This window comes from Phyllostomus discolor, chromosome 5 (assembly GCF_004126475.2).
Source record: "Phyllostomus discolor isolate MPI-MPIP mPhyDis1 chromosome 5, mPhyDis1.pri.v3, whole genome shotgun sequence".
In the NCBI taxonomy this organism is placed as follows: Eukaryota; Metazoa; Chordata; class Mammalia; order Chiroptera; family Phyllostomidae; genus Phyllostomus; species Phyllostomus discolor.
In genome coordinates, this window is record NC_040907.2 from 49,773,193 (window position 1) to 49,790,812 (window position 17,620).

A 17,620-nucleotide genomic window follows, 5' to 3' on the forward strand; every position below is an offset into this window, starting at 1 on the left:
TCATACAACTAGAACAAATAGTCCTAAAATTTATGGAACCACAAAAGACCCAGAATAGCCATAGCAATCTTAAGAAACAAAATTAAAAGTACTATGCTACTTGATATCAAACTATACTAAAAGGTTATAATAACCAAAAGAAAAAAATGACACATAGATCAATAGAACAGAATTGAGAGCCCAGAAATAAACCTTTGCCTATATGGTCAATTAATATGTGACAAAGAAGGCAAGAAATACAACGGAGGAAAGACAGTCTTGTCAATAAGTGGTGTTGGAAAATTGGATAGACACACGGGCAAAAAAGAATTAGATCACCTTTTTATACCATTTATGAGATAAACTCAAAGTGGATTAGAAACAATGTAAGACCCCAAGCCATATAACTCCTATGTGAAAATATAGGCAATAAACTCTCTACCATTTCTCTTGGTAATGTTTTTTTTTAACTAGTATAGATCCTTGGACAAAGAAAACAAAAGAAAAAATAAACAAATTAGACTACTACCTAACCAAAAATTTTCTCACAACAAAGGCAACAATCAACAAAAAGAAAAAAGAACCTACTGAATGGGGAAAGCTATTCACCAATGACACATCTGATAAGGGGTTAATATTCAAAATTTATAAAGAACTCATACAACTCAACACACACACAGAAAAGAAAAAAAAACAAATAATTTCATTAAAAAATAGAGAGAAGACCTGGACACTTCTCCTAAGAGAACTTACAGATAACCAATAGACATATGAAAAGATAATGAATAGACATATGATGTTCAATTTGCATCAGAGAAATGCTCATTAAAAGCACAGAGATATCCTCTCACACCTGTGTGAATGGTTTTTATCAATAAATCAACAAACAACCAGTGCTGGTGAGGATATGTAGAAAATGAACCCTCATGCACTATTGGTGGGATTGCAGATTGGTGCAGCCACTATAGAAAACGGTATGGAGTTTCTCAAAAAATGAAAAATAGAACTACCTTATGACCCACCAATTTTGCTTCTGACAGAAATCCAAAACACTAATCAAAAGATATATGCACCCTTATGTTTATTGTAGGTTTGGGGTTTTTTTTTACAATAACCAAGATATGGAAGCAACCCAAGTGTCTATCAATAGACAAGTGTATAAAAGTGTGATGGTACATATATACAATGAAATATTATGTGGCCATATAAAAAGAATGAAGTCTTACCATTTCCAACAACATGGATGGACCTAGAAGGTATTAGGCTAAGTGAAGTAAGACAGACAGAGAATGACAAATATATGATTTCACTTATATGTGGAATCTAAAGAAAGAACAATTTAAATGAACACACAAAACAAAAGGACTCATAGACACAGAGAACAAACTGAGGGTGGCCAGATGAGAGGGGTTGTAGGGTGATAGGTGAAAAAAAGTGAAGAGATTAAGAGATTAAGAATAGTATAGGAAATGGAGAAGCCAAAGAACTTATATATACAACCAGGGACATGAACTAAGTGGTGGGGGCAATGCTGGAGGGTGGTAGCGTGCAATGAGGAGGGGGATAGAGGGGATAACAAAATTGGGACAAAAAAAGAGTACAAATTAGTAATTACAAAATAGTCATCAGGATGAAAAGTACATCAGTATAGAAATATAGTCAATAATATTGTAATAACTATGGTGCCAGGTTCATTCTGGAAATATTGGTTGGACACTAGGTAAAGTATATGATTGTCTGAGTATTAGGCTGTACACCTGACACTAATGTAAAATGATGTTGAAGGTCAACTGTAACTGAAAAAAAGAAGTCTGACTAACCTGTTGAGACAGAGACCTCACAAAAAAAGGGGCCTAGTTTTTATGAAAGACTAAGAAAAAAGAGGGAAAGGCCCATCCATTCCCCAGTGATTCTGGCCACTCCTGCTCAGGTGTCAGACATGCGAGCAGTGCTTTCGTAATCACCTGAACCCTAGCCAAGCTTGCTGATGGATGCAGCCATGTGATTGACCCCGAAAGATACCACATGAAGGAAAGCATTGACCCAGTAGACTCATAGAACAGTAAGGAATAACAAAATTATTATTGTTTTAAGCAACTAAGTTTTGGAGTATTCTGTTTTGCAGCAGTAATATCTGAAAGAGGTTAGAATTTTGTCCAAGGTCATATAACTTGCAAGTGGTGGAGCTAGGACTCAAGGCCAGGCCTTTCTGACTTCACTGCCATGCTCTTGACAGCAGCATGGCCCCAAAAGAAGGAGCTCCCTGACCAAAGGTTACAAGGGATTAAAGATAAGGAAATTATTAGCAGAGGTCTACTAAATCACAGTATATGGGAGCTGAGGGAAGAGTGGGAAGGAGAAGAAGGAACACTCTTAAGAGTAGAAATAAGCTTCTAAAAGCTAGAAAAAAAAACTATTATTCATTCAGTATTCATCCAGCATCTACAATGATGGAGGCAATTTTCTAGTTGCTCTGAGGGATTCAAAAGTGAATGCACTTGCTCTTAAGAAGATATCAACTTAATTAAGGAGAAGAAGAGTGAATAAAAATAACACTATAAAATATAAACTAGTGCAGCCATTAATGAAAACAGTTTTGGCAGATCCTTGAAAAGTTAAAAATAGAATTGCCATATGATCCAGCCATCTCTACTTCGAGGAAAATAATTGCTCAAGCAGATATTTGTACACCAATGCTTGTAGCAGCATTCTTCACAATAGTCAAAAAGTAGATGTAACCCAAGTGTCCATTGACAGATAAGTGGATAAATAAAATGTGTTATATACATACAGTGGAGCACTAGGCTTAAAAAGGAAGGTAGTTTTGACACATGCTACAACATGGATGCACCTTGAAGACACTATACTAAGTGAAATAAGCTAGTTACAAAAGAAGAAATATGCATTTGATTCCACTTATATGAGGTACATAGAATAGTCAAATTCATAGAGACCAAATGTAGAATGGGGATTGCCAGGGGCTGGAGAGAGAAAGGAATACAGAGTTGGTGTTTAAGGGGTACAGTGTAATAGCTTGGGAATATGAAAAAAATCCCAGAGATGAATGATGATGGTTATTGCACAACAATGTGAATGCAATTAATACCAAGAACTGTACACTTAAAAATGGTTTTATGCCACATATATTTTACCACAATAAAAAAGAAATGATTTATTTGTTATTAAAAAAATTAACACTAGCCCTCACTGGTATGGTTCAGTGGATTGAGTGCCAGCCTGTGAACCAAAAGGTAGCTGGTCCGATTCTCAGTCAGGGCACGTGCCTGGGTTGTGGCCAGGTCCCCAGTTGGAGGATGCGTGAGAGGCAACCAGTCAATGTTTCTCTCACATATTGATGTTTCTCTCCCTCTTTATCTCCCGACACTCCTAAAATCTTTTAAAAAAATACTATACAGCTCTGGCTTGTGTGGCTCAGTGGACTGAGTAATGGACTGAGAACCAAAGGGTTGCTGATTCGATTCCCAGTCAGGGCACATGCCTCAGTGGTGGGACAGGTCCCCAGTGGGGGGCAGGAGAGAGGCAACCACACACTAATGTTTCTCTCCCCTTTCTCCCTCCTTTCTCCTCTTTAAAAATAAATAAAATCTTTTAAAAAATTAACACTTTACAAAGCAGAGAATGGTGAGGGAAATAAATCTAGGCAGAGGGGAAGGGAACCAGTAGTGAGGGCTCATTATGGGCCAAGCACTGGCTTTGTATCATCCAGTCTTCCCAGTAACCTGAGGAAGTAAGTAGTATCAGCTCATGTGATACCAGGAAGTGAGTCTATGGATTTAATTGCAATGTGACCTAAACATAATTTGTCACAATGTTACAAAGTGGTTCAAAAGTTAGGTGTGGCAGGTCCAGTATTTAAGGAAATGAAGAGATGGTAGGGTGACACTTGTTTTCAAAAATATTTACAAATTAATGCCATAAAGGGAAACAGTGCCGCTGCAACAGATCTCTTTTAAAAGTTTAGTATTAGGCCCTGGCTGGCATAGGTCAGTGGATTGAGCGCGGGCTGGGAACCAAAGTGTCCCAGGTTCGATTCCCAGCCAGGGTACATTCCTGGGTTGCAGGCCATAACCCCCAGCAACCGCACATTGATGTTTCTCTCTCCCTCTCTCTCTCTCTCTCTCTCCTCCACTCCCTTCCCTCCCTAAAAATGGATGAATAAAATCTTTAAGAAAAAAAGTTTAGTATTAGGTTTTCCCACTGCCATCATCTCGGGTCCCTGTAGCTTGGGATGCCCAAGAGGAAGGTCAGCTCCACCAGGGCGGTGTTGAAGGAGGAGCTCATGAGGAATCAGTGAGGTTATCAGCTAAACCTGCTCCTTCAAAAGTGAAAACGAAGCCAAAAAAGACATCAGGAAAAGATAAATCTGCAGACAAAAAAAAGTGCAAAGGGAACAAGGAAGCAAAGTGGCTAACCAGGAAACTAAAGAGGATCTACCTGTGGGAAACTAAGGCAAGTCCAGCCTCAGACGATGCAGGAGAGCAAGAAGCCAAGTCTGATTAGTGTCATAAACCATATAGTATCAGGTGTCTCTGGCTCCTTCTTGTACAATCCAGAGGAATATTTTTTATCAACTACTCTGTAAAGGCAAGTGTTTTTGTTTGTTTGTATGTTTGAGGCCTTAGAAACACTTTTAAGAAGGAGGGAATTCTATCCCATCCCATTTTTTAAGTGCAAATGTTTTTTGTTGTTGTTGGTTTTTTTGAGAGGTAAAAATCATTTGGTGGTTGTTTGTTTTTTGGTGCAACCAGAAAATAGCGGGATATTGAGTGTGAGAGGCTCTCATTGTGTTGGGTTCAGCTTAACATCCCACACATGGGACTGGTTTCATACCCTACAGTTCAAAGCACACAAAACAGCAATTTGGAGTCAGTCATGCATTTAATATGTCTTGAACATTTTACATTACTTCTATTCCCATGTTTTCTGCAGAGCTGTTTTCTTGATCTCGGCTCTCCCTGTCAGAATTCTGTGCACTCTGTAACATCTTTGGTGTGGTGGTCCAGTTTTCTTGGTAACTTTTTTTAATGTGCTGTGAAAGACTGAAAATTTGATTATATAGCATATATGATATTAATTGTAAACCAGTGGGACTTTGATATAACAATGTGTCAACATTTGAAGATATTGATACTCTGTGAAGGAAAATTAATCTTCAGATTTTAAGCTGGAAAGTCACTGGAATAACTGTTTAGAAAAGAATCACAACTACCTAAAGAATTTTTAGGATTTTGGTTTGTACATTAAGAATTGTGTACAGCTCTGACTGGTGTGGTTCTGTTAGTCGGGCGTTGTCCTGCAAGGCAAAAGATTGAAGGTTCAAATCCTGCAGGTGCAAAGATTGCAGGGCACATGCTTGGGGTGCAGGTTCAATTCCCAGGACAGGGCACATTTGAGAGGCAATCAATGTTTCTCTCTCACATCAATATTTCTCTCCTTTTCTCCCTCCCTTCCCCTCTCCCTAAAAGTAAATAAAATCTTTTTAAAAAGGGAACTGTGTACAAATTGAAACATCTGTGTACTTATCCTCAAAACAACAAGTAAAATCACAATTATAAAAGAAAAAATTATTTTTATTATAAAAATAGTAAACAGTTATGTAGAATATTTAAAAATATAGTATGTAAAGAAAAAAATAAAAGCTTGCATGATTTCAACCCTGAGGACACAATGTTAATGGCATTATCCTTCTAATCTTTTTTCCTCAGCCCATATAGATATCCCCCCAAATTGAAAACCTATACCATGTATATTTTTTTATCCAAAGTTTTAAACCTTAATATATGTGGAAAACATTTCCTATATCACTATATATTCTTTAAAACTTTATTTGTAATGATTTGATGTATAGACAGGGTCAAATTTTATCAAACCTCTTACTCAACATTGAGAGGGTTTTTTGCTCTTTAACACTGCAGTGACCACCCATATATTGAAAGCTTTGAACACCTATGGGATTATTGCCTTAGAATCAATTCCTAGAATTATACCAAATGCTTTAATACCAGTCAGAGACAAAATTATAATAATAATAATAGTTTCAGAGGAATCCTAGTAATTTCCTATAAAGATGTATCTTTAGACTATGTTTTTAAAAATTATCTGTGCTGCTCTTCATTTCTGGTGTTCAGGTAAATTTATGAATATTTTATTTATAGTTCAGCTAAACAAGTAATTTATGTTTGGTGCAGACCACTAAAACAGTATGTATTGTTTTATCCCAGGCACTTCTCATTGCTCGGTACACAGCAGTATGGTAGTCAATAAGTATTTGTTGAGTGAATGTCTATTGAATGAAATCCTCCATAAATTAAGACACTTTCAGTGTGAACATGAGGACCTAAAGTTGAAAATATGAAATTACTGTGCTTTCACTTCCGTGTGTGATTCCCAGGCCCAGATAGATCTGTGCATGTTTTATGGGAAAAGCGCAGCACTGTAATTTTTACAGCCTGGGGGAGCGTTCCAGTGCAGTTCCAGCAAATCTTCTGGTGCAGGGTCTAACAAAGCAATTGCTCTCTGAGCCACCAGAGTGCCAAGCTTCTCTGGCGAGCCGCGAGCAGGGTGGGTGGCCTCAGTTCTTGCACTTCCTCCAGTGTGCGCATGCAGCCTACGTTACTCTTGTCTGTTTTGTGTCACCAGAGCCCGTGGGATGGCAAGAAATCTGCCCAGAAGTGTAAAACCACCCTTTGAAAGAATTTTCAGAATGAGAAAGTACAATGAAAGGACTGGAGAGCCCAGAAAAGATACCCCAAAACGCCAAATTATGAAACAAAATTGTCCTCTGAGATTTGGCATGCTAAATCCTTTCCTTCCCTCCTCCAAAGAGGCCTCTTGTTTTCTATAAACCACTGCCTTTACGGAACCTCAGCCCAGATGCCCTTCCCTCCCCTCAGTTTGCAAAGCTCACCTCCACATGGACAGTTTCTGTCCTACAGGTGGGCAGGAGAATGTGACCAGGAAGCACGGTGTGGTGTAGAGGAGGCTACAAGGCATGGTGGGAAGAGTGGGGTGGGATCAAAGAAACCTGAGACTTAGTTGTTGTTTTTTTTTGTAAGTGACCTTGGTCAAGTCACTGAACTCATGTACTCAGTCAAAGAACATTTGAGTGCTCACTACTTACTAGATCATCACTGTCCAAGAGAAATACAATACAAGCCACACATGTAATTTAAAATTTTCTAGCAGCGACTTTGAAAAAGTAAAAAGACACAGGTGACATTAACTTTAATATATTTCATTTCCCCCAATATCTTCCAAATATTTCCATTGCCTCATACATCCAATATAAAAATTTATTTGATATTTTTTTGACATTCTTTTCCCATTAAAACCTGGGTTTTAAGTCTTTAAAACCCAGAATACAGTATTTTACACTTACAGCACATCTCAATTCAGATGCAAGATTTCATATATAGTCAATCTAATATTTAGATTTCAAAAAATTTACAGGTGGAAAAGTATGTTAACATACCTCAATTATTTCAAGCATACTTAAAGTTTTTCAGTAACTGAATCAGATTTTAAATTTCGAATTCACTAAAATTTAATACAATTAAAAATTTAGTTCCTCAGTCTTTTTAGCCACATTTCAAATGCTTAATAACCTTACATGTGACTAGTAGCTATCATATTGGGCTGTATAGCTCTAGAGTTCAGGAGGCAGACTTGTATAAGACGTGAACTCTGCCCTGTAGATTTAAGTCTAGCATAGGGCAGCAATTTTCAACCAGCGTGCCATAGGAATTTTTTTAAGGCTTTATTTATTTTTAACAAGAGGGGAAGAGGGAAAAAGAAACATCTATCACTTGCCTCTCATACATGCCCCATCCGGGAAACGAACCCACACACCCAGGCATGTGCCCTGACTGGGAATCAAACCAGTGACCTTTCAGATTGCGGGTCAATGCCCAACCAACTAAGCCACACCAGTCAGGGAGAAGAATTTTTAAAATAGGCACTGACCTCTTTTTCTCTTAGCTTGTTAAATGAAAAAAATGACAACAGCCAATACAATGATAGCCATCTGGTGTGATTGAATCAAAATTATACCTATTTTGTTGTCATATTGGCAAAAAATATATTTTTGGTGTGCCACAGAATTAATTTTAGTAATTAGTTTATGTGTGCCAGGAGATGAAAAAGTTGAAAATCGATACTGTAGGAAATTCAGGGAAAAATAAACAACAACTAACAATCACAATATAAGAAGTCCCATTATCTAAAAGCAGTTATCTAGAGATTGGTTTGTTCATTTTCAGCCAGTCTAGTTAAGGAGGGGATTTGTATAAATGATAGCTAACTTTAACAGTTTTTAAACTGAATTTTATTGGGTATGGCCAAGGCATTTTCTCACCTCTCCTGTATAAATCAGATCCATTATGCAGGAACAATAATTTTTAAGAAGTGGGGAAAAAATTAAGAGTTGTAAATAAAGGCCAGGGTCAGGGGATGGCTGTAGCAAAGAAAAAATGAGGCTGCAGCCATTGAAGGAGCCACATGGGCAGGGACCCTTAACACTGGGGAATGTGGCAGACTCTGTTCCCTGTGTCTTCACCCCCTACAGTCACTCCCTTCTCTGACAAAGTGAACTCTGGTTTTATTCATGTGAGTAGAGATTCCTTATCGCGTAGAAGCTCTGCGTCTACTCCAGACTAAGGGGATGAATCGTGAGGGGCTTAAGTCTTTGCCAGTAATTGGCTAGACCTAGGCATGTAATTCAATTCTGGCTAATGAGATTTCGGGGAAAATCTGCTGGAGAGCCCTTGTCAAAGACTTTCTTCTTAGATGGAAAGACAGAGCCACAAAAGGAGGACATCATTGGCTTCTGCCCCTTTCTCCGTGCTTGGAATGCAGTTCTGTGGGAGGTACAGCCTCCATTCCTGTGACGGTTGGGGAAATTAGATTAAAGGCATGCAAAAAACTTTCCACCGAAGGTGGCAGAGTGAAAGAAATAGCTTGTGCAGCTATTCATGATATAAGTGGGTAGCTATAGAAACTGTGGTCTTCTTGTTTTATGAGATAATTAAACATCTTTATTGATGAACCCACCAAGAGCCATCCTATTATTGGAGGCTGAATGCATGGGGAACCTAGGATATCCTTGTTCTCCACGTCCCAGAGCACACCTTCCTGATGTATACCATGATAAAGCATCTGAAACACAGGACACCTGTGCTGTTACCCCAACAACCAGAAACCAGATGTTTGTCAAGGTTTTGGATAGCAAAGGTATCCTTTGTTGATTTTAGCTTGACACAGCTCTTCTAGTTCTTCACATACAATGAGAGCTCAGTAAATTTTCAGGAAGCATGAGGTGTCCTCTCCCTCTCTCTTGTTCCTTTTTTTTTGTCTTACCTGTGCATCAGATCCCTTTGGGGCTCCCCTTCTCCATGAACTCTTGTGATTCCCTCTAGGCCCCAGGGTGCTTCTTCATGAGGACACTTAGAACTTATTAAATCAATACTTAATCATATTCTCTTGCAGCACCTTTTTTTTTGTTTGCTTGCTTCTTTATCCTAACTTAACTTCATGTGTCTAGCTATCTTGAGGGCATGCACGAAATGTTCTACTTCTTTATATCTCCCATGGCATCTAGCACGAGGCAGGTACTTGGCTGATGTTCAAAAATACCTGTAAAATAGGTCTGTGAAGGAATGAGAGTAAGGCCAGACAGCCTCACTCTTTTGATCATGGAGTAGTATTTACCTTAAAGAGTTTAAGCCACCTCTGAGTTTGTCTAGGTTATTATTATTACATTTTACACAGATCTGATTCTTATATGGATTCTCATGTTCAGCTCTAACATTTGATTCGATGTTTTTCCCTATTTCATAGGACTTTTACAGATTTTGGATTTATGATATTCTTAATCACTTGACTGATACTTTAATTTTTCCCAGGTAAATACATATTTTTTTTCTTTTTTAAAACTCATATTGCAAAGAACTTATTCCAAACCTCTCTCCACTTCTTCCTTGAACATTCTCCCATCTCCCATTTCTACCACCCAGGAACAAGCATCCTTCAGATACTCCTTGTGAACTGTGCTCCACCAAGGCCCACCAACCCGCATCTCCCAACCTTGACATCTTCTGAAGGCCCGGACAGAGAGGGAAACCCTGACTGTAGCAGCTGGAGTTAGCTCAAAATGGGGCTGAAACTAGTATGGGGTGCTCTGCCTGGGACAGCCAAGAACTGAAAGAGCCTAAATCCCCAGGGACTGCTGGCAGCACAAACACAGCAAGTAGAGGGCCAACACCAGGTTCCAGAAGCAAACATAGGGTCAAAGGTCAGCAGCTCTGCAGAAACTGGAAGGAAGTAGAAGCGTGCTGGAAATGAAGCAAGGAGAGTCATGGGCAATTTCTAAGAAGAGCCCTGGAGTGGCCTCCCTCCCCACTGTCAGTAAGAAACCACTCGACACGTGAAAGTATTGCCCTGGCACGCACACAACAAGAAACGGGAGGACATTTCCTTTTATACATTTTTCTTGTCCCAGCCCCACAGGATTTATAGGTAACTTTGTCTGGCTATTTTATTAAAGTTGATTTCCTCCATATCATCTGAGGATCGGGTTTGTCCCAGAGTCGGCTGGCCAGTTGCCAGGCTGCTTGCTTATCTGCAGTAGCAATTGACGGACACTGTCACTTTGGACACTTCCAAGGGCTCTTGTAGCATAGTGGCTTCCCTCGGCTGCCTGAGTTCTGGAGCTCTTCTACCACTCCTGTCCTCCAGTGGAAGCAAGTAAGGAGGGAAAAGAGAAAGAAAGGCAATAAAACGAGGACAGCAAAATGCTAGTAGTGTAAGAGGCTGCTTAGAAAAACAAACAGATCTATATCTAGTCCTAGCACAGCAGCAATGTCCACAGGGCAGCCAAAAAACCCAGTGGAGCAAGTAAAAGATAACAGACAGCGGGCAGCAGGCAGCAGCTGACAGATTTTTCAGAGCAGGCAGGAGGTCATCTGAGCAATTATGCAGGGATGGAGCTGAGACCCACAGAGCAGTGAAAAGAACTGGAACAATGCCAAAAAAGGCTTAGGGGAAAATGGGCATCCCAGGGAAATAGGAGCAAAGCTTTGTGTTGGTTGTAACATACCAGATAAAGAAAATTCCAGATCACAAGGATAGATGAGATCATCAGCCCTGGCCAGATGGCTCAGATGGTTAGAGTGTTATTCCATACACCAAAAAGTTGTGGGTTCAATCCCCAGTCAGAGCACATACCTAGGTGCAATCCTATCACCGATCAGGGCATGTTTCTCTCTCACATTGATGTTTCTCTCCCTGTCTCTCCCTCCCTGTCTCCAAATCAATAAAGATATCCTTGGGGAAAGAAAAAGATAGATTGAGTCATCAAGGAGGAAGGGAAAAGGAGGAAGGAAGGAAGGTGGAAATGGATTTTTCAGTACAATTGCCTAGAAATTTTCTGATTTTTTTTTGTTACAAAGATGGGCTCATAACGAGGTCACTGGGGACATTGTCACTGTAGCTCAGAGCTGCCAGGATAAAATAGAAAGCGTAAGGATTTCTAGAAATGCAAAGGGACTGCCTTGACTTATTGTCATTGGGGGGCCTCCCTGAGATCTTTGATACCTGTTACTGGTGGCCCTGGATTGAGCAGCAGGCTGCAGCTACAGAGCTTTGAGTCAGGCACAAAGGGAGAATTCTGGTTCCTGGACACAGCCAGAAGAGCCCTGATCTATTAGGTAAGTTTTCCTGGGCTAGGAAGACAGTCTACAGAGAGAGACGCAGGGGCAGGTTCAGAGGGACGTTGCAATTGATTTGTTGGGATAAGATAATAGTGTCTATGTTTGCCATGACAACTCTCCTCATTTATACGAGGAAATCTCTGTGAGTCCATGGGTTTGTTTAGGTATGTGATGCTCAGAAGTTTGGCATTTAGCCTCCCTCCTCTCCCTTGACCTAATGCCACATCCTCTGGCCCATTTCCAAACCTGGCCCATTTCCAAACCTGGCCCATTTCCATGGGCCATTTTTATCGCCTTGCCCTGGAGCCCCAAAGCCCACCCTGAGAGCTGGGCTGCCATGTGGTCACCTGGGCCCTTGCGAACATCCTACTAGCCTTGTAGTAATGTTTCATCCATTTCTGAGCACATTTGCCACAAACTTCCTTCACTCACTGCCCTCATGTGAGCTTGGTTTTAATAACAAGGAATTCCTTCCACTTTCACCCCTTCTCTTCACACACATGCCACTGGGTCCTTTCTTTGTCTCTGTCCTTTGGCCATTTGTCTTCCCGTCATCTCCCAGTTGCATTCCTCGCTACACTGCTATGAATCCTCTCTTTCTTCTAGCTCCAACCTCACTTCCACCCCAGTCCCTTCGCTGGTCAGCAGACGACACCTTTACTTAAAAAATTAGGTCATCCAACATCCTCTCTTTTCAGAGCACTGTGACTTTCCTCCTTGTCTCCCTGTGGTTCCTGGCCATAATAAGCTCCTCCACTGCACCAGCATCTTGTTCCAGTCTCTCCCCTCCTGACCCCAACACTGTCACTGATCCCCCAATGCCTGCATTCCTCCTCACTCCCCTCAACTCTCCTCTTTTGTATGAAAGGGAGGCATTCAACCCTAGCTGTGCTTCCAATCACTGGAAGCACCTGAAAAAAGCATGGATATACCCCAAAGAATTGAAAATAGGTGTGAAGAGATATGTGTACACACATGTTCATAGGATAATTATTCCCAATAGTCAAAAGGTAGAAGCTACCCATGTGTCTATGTACATACAACTGAACAAACAAATGTGATACATGCATGCAATGGAATACTACTCAACCTTAACAAGGAAGGAATTTCTGACACATGCTACAATATAGAAGGACCTTGAAGACATTACACTGTGACATAACTCAATCACAAATGGATAAATACTATATAATTCTGTTTATAGTAGTTAAATTCATATAGACAAAGTAGGGTGGGGGTGGCCAGGGGCAGTGGAAAGGGGGCAAATTGGCAGTTGTTGTTTCATGAGTACTGAGTTTTAGTTTTGCAAGATGAAAGAGTTCTGGAGATGGATGATGGTGATAGTTGAACAATGAGAATGTACTTAATGCCACAGAGCTGTGCACTTAAAAATAGTTACAGTGGTAATTTTTATGTTATGTACATTACACCACAATTTTTTTAAAAATAAATATTAAAAAGGGAAGATGCCCCATCTTCACCCCAGGTCCCCTACACCAGAATCTCCAAAGTGGAGAATGCTTTTCATCCATCCAGCAGATAGTGGCTCTGTGCCAGGCATTGTGCAAGGGGCTGGGGACATAGCATGCAGCATACACACCCTCCTCCTTATAGAGCACACGGTCTGGGAAGGGGAACTGGTGATTTCTATGCAGTTGCAGGGTGGGCAAATGCAAGGGTGTGTGGAAGCTGAGAGCAGTTTTCACCGCTGGGGTCAGATGGTGGAGGTGGGCAGCATGGAAAGATTCCTGGAGGCAGAGCTGAGTTACCTCCACTTCCTCACAACCTTCCCCCCTTTTACTCACTTCTTGCAATTGGACTGTCTGTTCACTCTACTAAAATATTTGAATAGTTTAAATGTCCCCTCCCCCAACTCCTCATGTATACACTCATCTTTTTGGAGGTTTGTAGTGAGTTTCTATTTGCCGAACACTTTGGCATTTAACCTGTGGCAGAGTTAACGCCATGGGCTTACCCAGCCTTGTTTCACTTTCCTCTTCCTGGGCACCCAGGAACAGATCTTTTCTCCACCCCCTTCCCTGTTAGACTGAGGCCATGTGTCTGGGTTTCTGGCACTTGGGGTGTGAGAAGAAGTGATGCAGACTACTCCTAAGTCAGACCTTTAAAAACCTTCCCACCTGCATGCTCCAGCTCCCTTCTCCCCTTTCTTGGCATCCACAGCAACCCCCTTTATACAGACAAGCCCCAGAGAAAGGTCTGACCAGCACTGGGCTTGCTGTAAGTGAAAAACAAAACTTTACTGGATTAAACCAACTGAGAATTTAGGGGTTTGCTGTTGCAGCTGCTGGCTTTAAATACCGTAGTAGTTCTCTGTTTCTGTTTATTCATTCAATCAACACTTTTTTTTTTAGCACTGACTCTTATGTCTGGCATGTAGCTGTGAGTATTCTCACTACCCTTATTTTCTCTACAGAATCCAGCTGGGGACCATCCTCCTGAGATTTCTTCTCTCCACATTGTGGTCACAGGGCTCTCTGCTGAGTTTCCTCCTAACACAATGGTGTTCTTCATTTTCCTCTCCTCACTTACACAATAAAGGTATTTCCAAATATTTTGCCCTCAGTATCTCTCCTTGTCTGACTCTGTTTCGTTTCAAAGAGAAGGTGGGTAAAGGTGGGCAGAGCCTTGTACCAGGATGCAGATCTGATAGTTGTGAAGGGAGAGGGGAAGGAAGGAGGATCAGTCCAGAATCACTAGGCTGCCGGACGTGCAGCTCTGAGAAAGTGTTGGTCAGGCTGGGCTCCCGAGCAAAAGTACTTGTTGGAAGGATCTCATGTTGGACAGGGACCAGGTAGCTCTGGTGCCTCTGCCACGCTCTGACAAGGCCAGGAGCAGCCCGGGAAGTGCAACCTTCAGTGGAATGCTGCAGTGGACCCCGGAGGGGCAGCAGCTGGAGGCTGTCTGCTCCTGCACTCCTCACAGCTGGCTCTCTCAAAGGGAGATCCCAGGGTGAAAGACCCTGGCAGCCACGTCCATACTCCCTCTGCCTCTTGCTTACTCTATTTCTCCTCTTGGAAGCTCTCTGTTTCCAGCATGTCCACTAATCCATGACATCCTGGAGGGCTAAGTGCAAGACTCAGACCATCTGGGAGAGTGTAGCTTGGATACGTGCCTCCGTTCAAACTCCGCCTTCTCTGTGAAGTCTCCCAGAGTGCACCTCTTCTGTAACACTTGTTCTCCCACCACTGTCTCAGCACTTGTCAAATTCTTTTCTTAAGAAACAGTTTATTTTCCCCAAAGGTTTGTGAGCATTACATATACTTATCTTTGCATTCCTGTAAATTGATACTATATGAGACAGACAGTAGGTGCTCAATTGTTTGTTGAATGAATTATGTAGGACTAACTATCCAGCTGATGATGCAGAGTGTGGAAAACTGAATAAGCTGGGAGCAAAGGAGTTATGTCCAAGTCCTAGCTCCAACACTTGGCTCCGTGAACTTGGGCGAGTTACTTAATATCTTTGACCCTCATTGTCTTGTCTACAAACAAGGAAGTGATTTAATTAAGTGTCCACTTTAGAGTAGGCAGCTAACCTGTGATAATCAATGGCCATGACCTATACTCCCTAATGACAAGGTTATTGTGACAGCAAACACCTTGCGTGTGAAAGCTCTAGGCAAACTCTAAAGTTCTCCAAGAATGTAAGACATTATGTTTTACCCGCTTTGGGCACACACCCCCTCCCCCCGCAAATCTTTACTTCTATCCTACCCATGTCTTGAGTTCCAGGCTGGCACAGTAGACCAAAGACTACCCTTGCTCACAACAAACTTGTGTTACGTATATAGTTTTATACATGTAGTTCTCTCTTTACCAGCTCTGACCATCTTTTCTGGCCTCGTCTTGCCCTGCTCTCCTGTAAGACAGACTTTTTGCAGGGGTCAAAAAGGCCTACTTCTGGCCCAAAAGTGTGTTGTGCCCATCCCCACCAAAGTTAACTCTTAAGCTTGATTCCTCCACCAACTGGTAGTAATGCTGGTCCTACTGATACACTACTATTACTAACATCTCATTAAAAGGCTGCTTGGGTTTGTATCCCTTGATTCTACCATGTACTAGTTGCATGACCTTGGGAAAATCAGTTCATCTCTCAGTATTTTAGTTTCCTCATCTGTGAAACAGGCATAAGAATCCTCCAACCTCAGCATTGTTGTGAAAACCAAGTGAAATAATCCAGGTCATCAACCTAAGACTGTTACAGTACAATTCCCATAGTGACCGTAAGAAGGAGGTAATGATATGGTCTCCATTTACAGGTGAGAGAACAACTGTGCATTTTGAATGCAGCACTTAACTAACGAGATATTTTCATGTGACAAGGTCAACTTGATTGAATTCTTCTGCTTATACTTAAGTAGAAGAAAAGCAAAGCAAGTTGTCCAAGGTCATAAATATAATTAGTTTCTTTAGACTTCAAATTCAACTCCAGATTCTGCATGTTGATATTACACCACATCATCTCCTTAATATGTATATGTATGTTTTACCAACCAGATTGTAGGTGACCTGAGGGCAGTGTCTGTCCAAACTTCTTGCTAAAGCCTGTCTCCCAAGCACTGTGATAAATATTCAATAAACACATTTTGATTTCTTGATTAGTTTATTCTACTTTTATTGAATGCCTACAACCTGACACAGACAGAAAGGTAAAGAACAAATTATATCTTAAGTAGGAAAAACTGTTATGGTATATCATACATTGTGTGTGTATACACATATATGCACACATATAGTATACACACATATATGTATGCACACATATACATACATATACCACACACACATGTATGTGCACACACAGTATAACCCATATGACAGTATAGCACACAGAATGGGAATGCAACTAAAAGAGCAATCAACCGGTCGATTCAGTACACATCAAAAATACCATGTACAAATGCCCCAAACAGAAACTACCTAAAAACACTTTCTGCTTAGCACTGGGCTAGCTGGAAACATTAGATTAGCAAGCAAACCCTCCATGGATAACAAAACGCTGTAAACAAATCTCTAGCAATGTTTTTGACTGCAGATCCGGGACAAAGAGATTGCCAGGAAGACAGCTGTCGCCTCTGCTGCCTCTTACTCATACTGAGCCTTCTCCCCTCCAGACCACAGCCACGAGAGCACAGAGCCCTCAGCCAACAGAGGCCCTGTGTGTAGCTGGTGTTGCAGGAAGGGATGCTGTAAACCAGGTAGGAAGCACACACTCCCTGTCAGGATCCTCACTGCACACTCCAGACGGCCATTTCAACACTCTCCTCAAATCCCCTCCCCCTCCCCACTTCTGTGGACCTTGACTCATACATCATGGAGAAAATAGAAATTTTCACAAGAAAATTGCTTCCTCTTCCCACCACTAAGTTCCTATGCCTAAGTGAATCTATACCCATTTCCTTATTCCTTCTTGTCACCACAAAGAAGGACATCTTCCCATGACCAAAAAGGCCAGTCGCTCCCCTTGACTTCAGGAGCCACCCCCTCGTGCCCTCCCAAAGACTCTGCTCCTCCTTAGTCCCCTTTTTCTTCTGTATTATTCTTTCCCACTCTAGGAAGTCATTCTCATTGGTATAACATGTTCTAGCATCTCTCCTATTTAAAAACAAACAATAGCTTTGCCATCCCATTCTTCTGTAGCCTCTTCCTTAAACTCCTAAGGTTATCTGAACATGTCCACATTTCTTTTCCCTTGCTGACTCATTTCCCCTTATTATTTTAAATTTTAACTTAATATATAGAAAAAACTATTAAAAACATCACCAATATTCTCATGTGCATCTCTCACATTCCCTCTCCCTATATCTCCTCCAAGGGTAACCACTATATGAATTTTGTCTTTATCATTCCCTTGCTTTTTTCTTAATCAGATATACTATCAAGTAATGTGCATA

The 17,620-nt window shown here is 41.1% G+C and overlaps 1 pseudogene; it reads left to right on the forward strand.

The window, feature by feature from the left end:
• The first annotated feature begins 4,228 nt into the window (after nt 1-4,228).
• LOC114496003 lies at nt 4,229-4,500 on the forward strand (annotated as a pseudogene).
• The last annotated feature ends 13,120 nt before the right edge of the window (nt 4,501-17,620 follow it).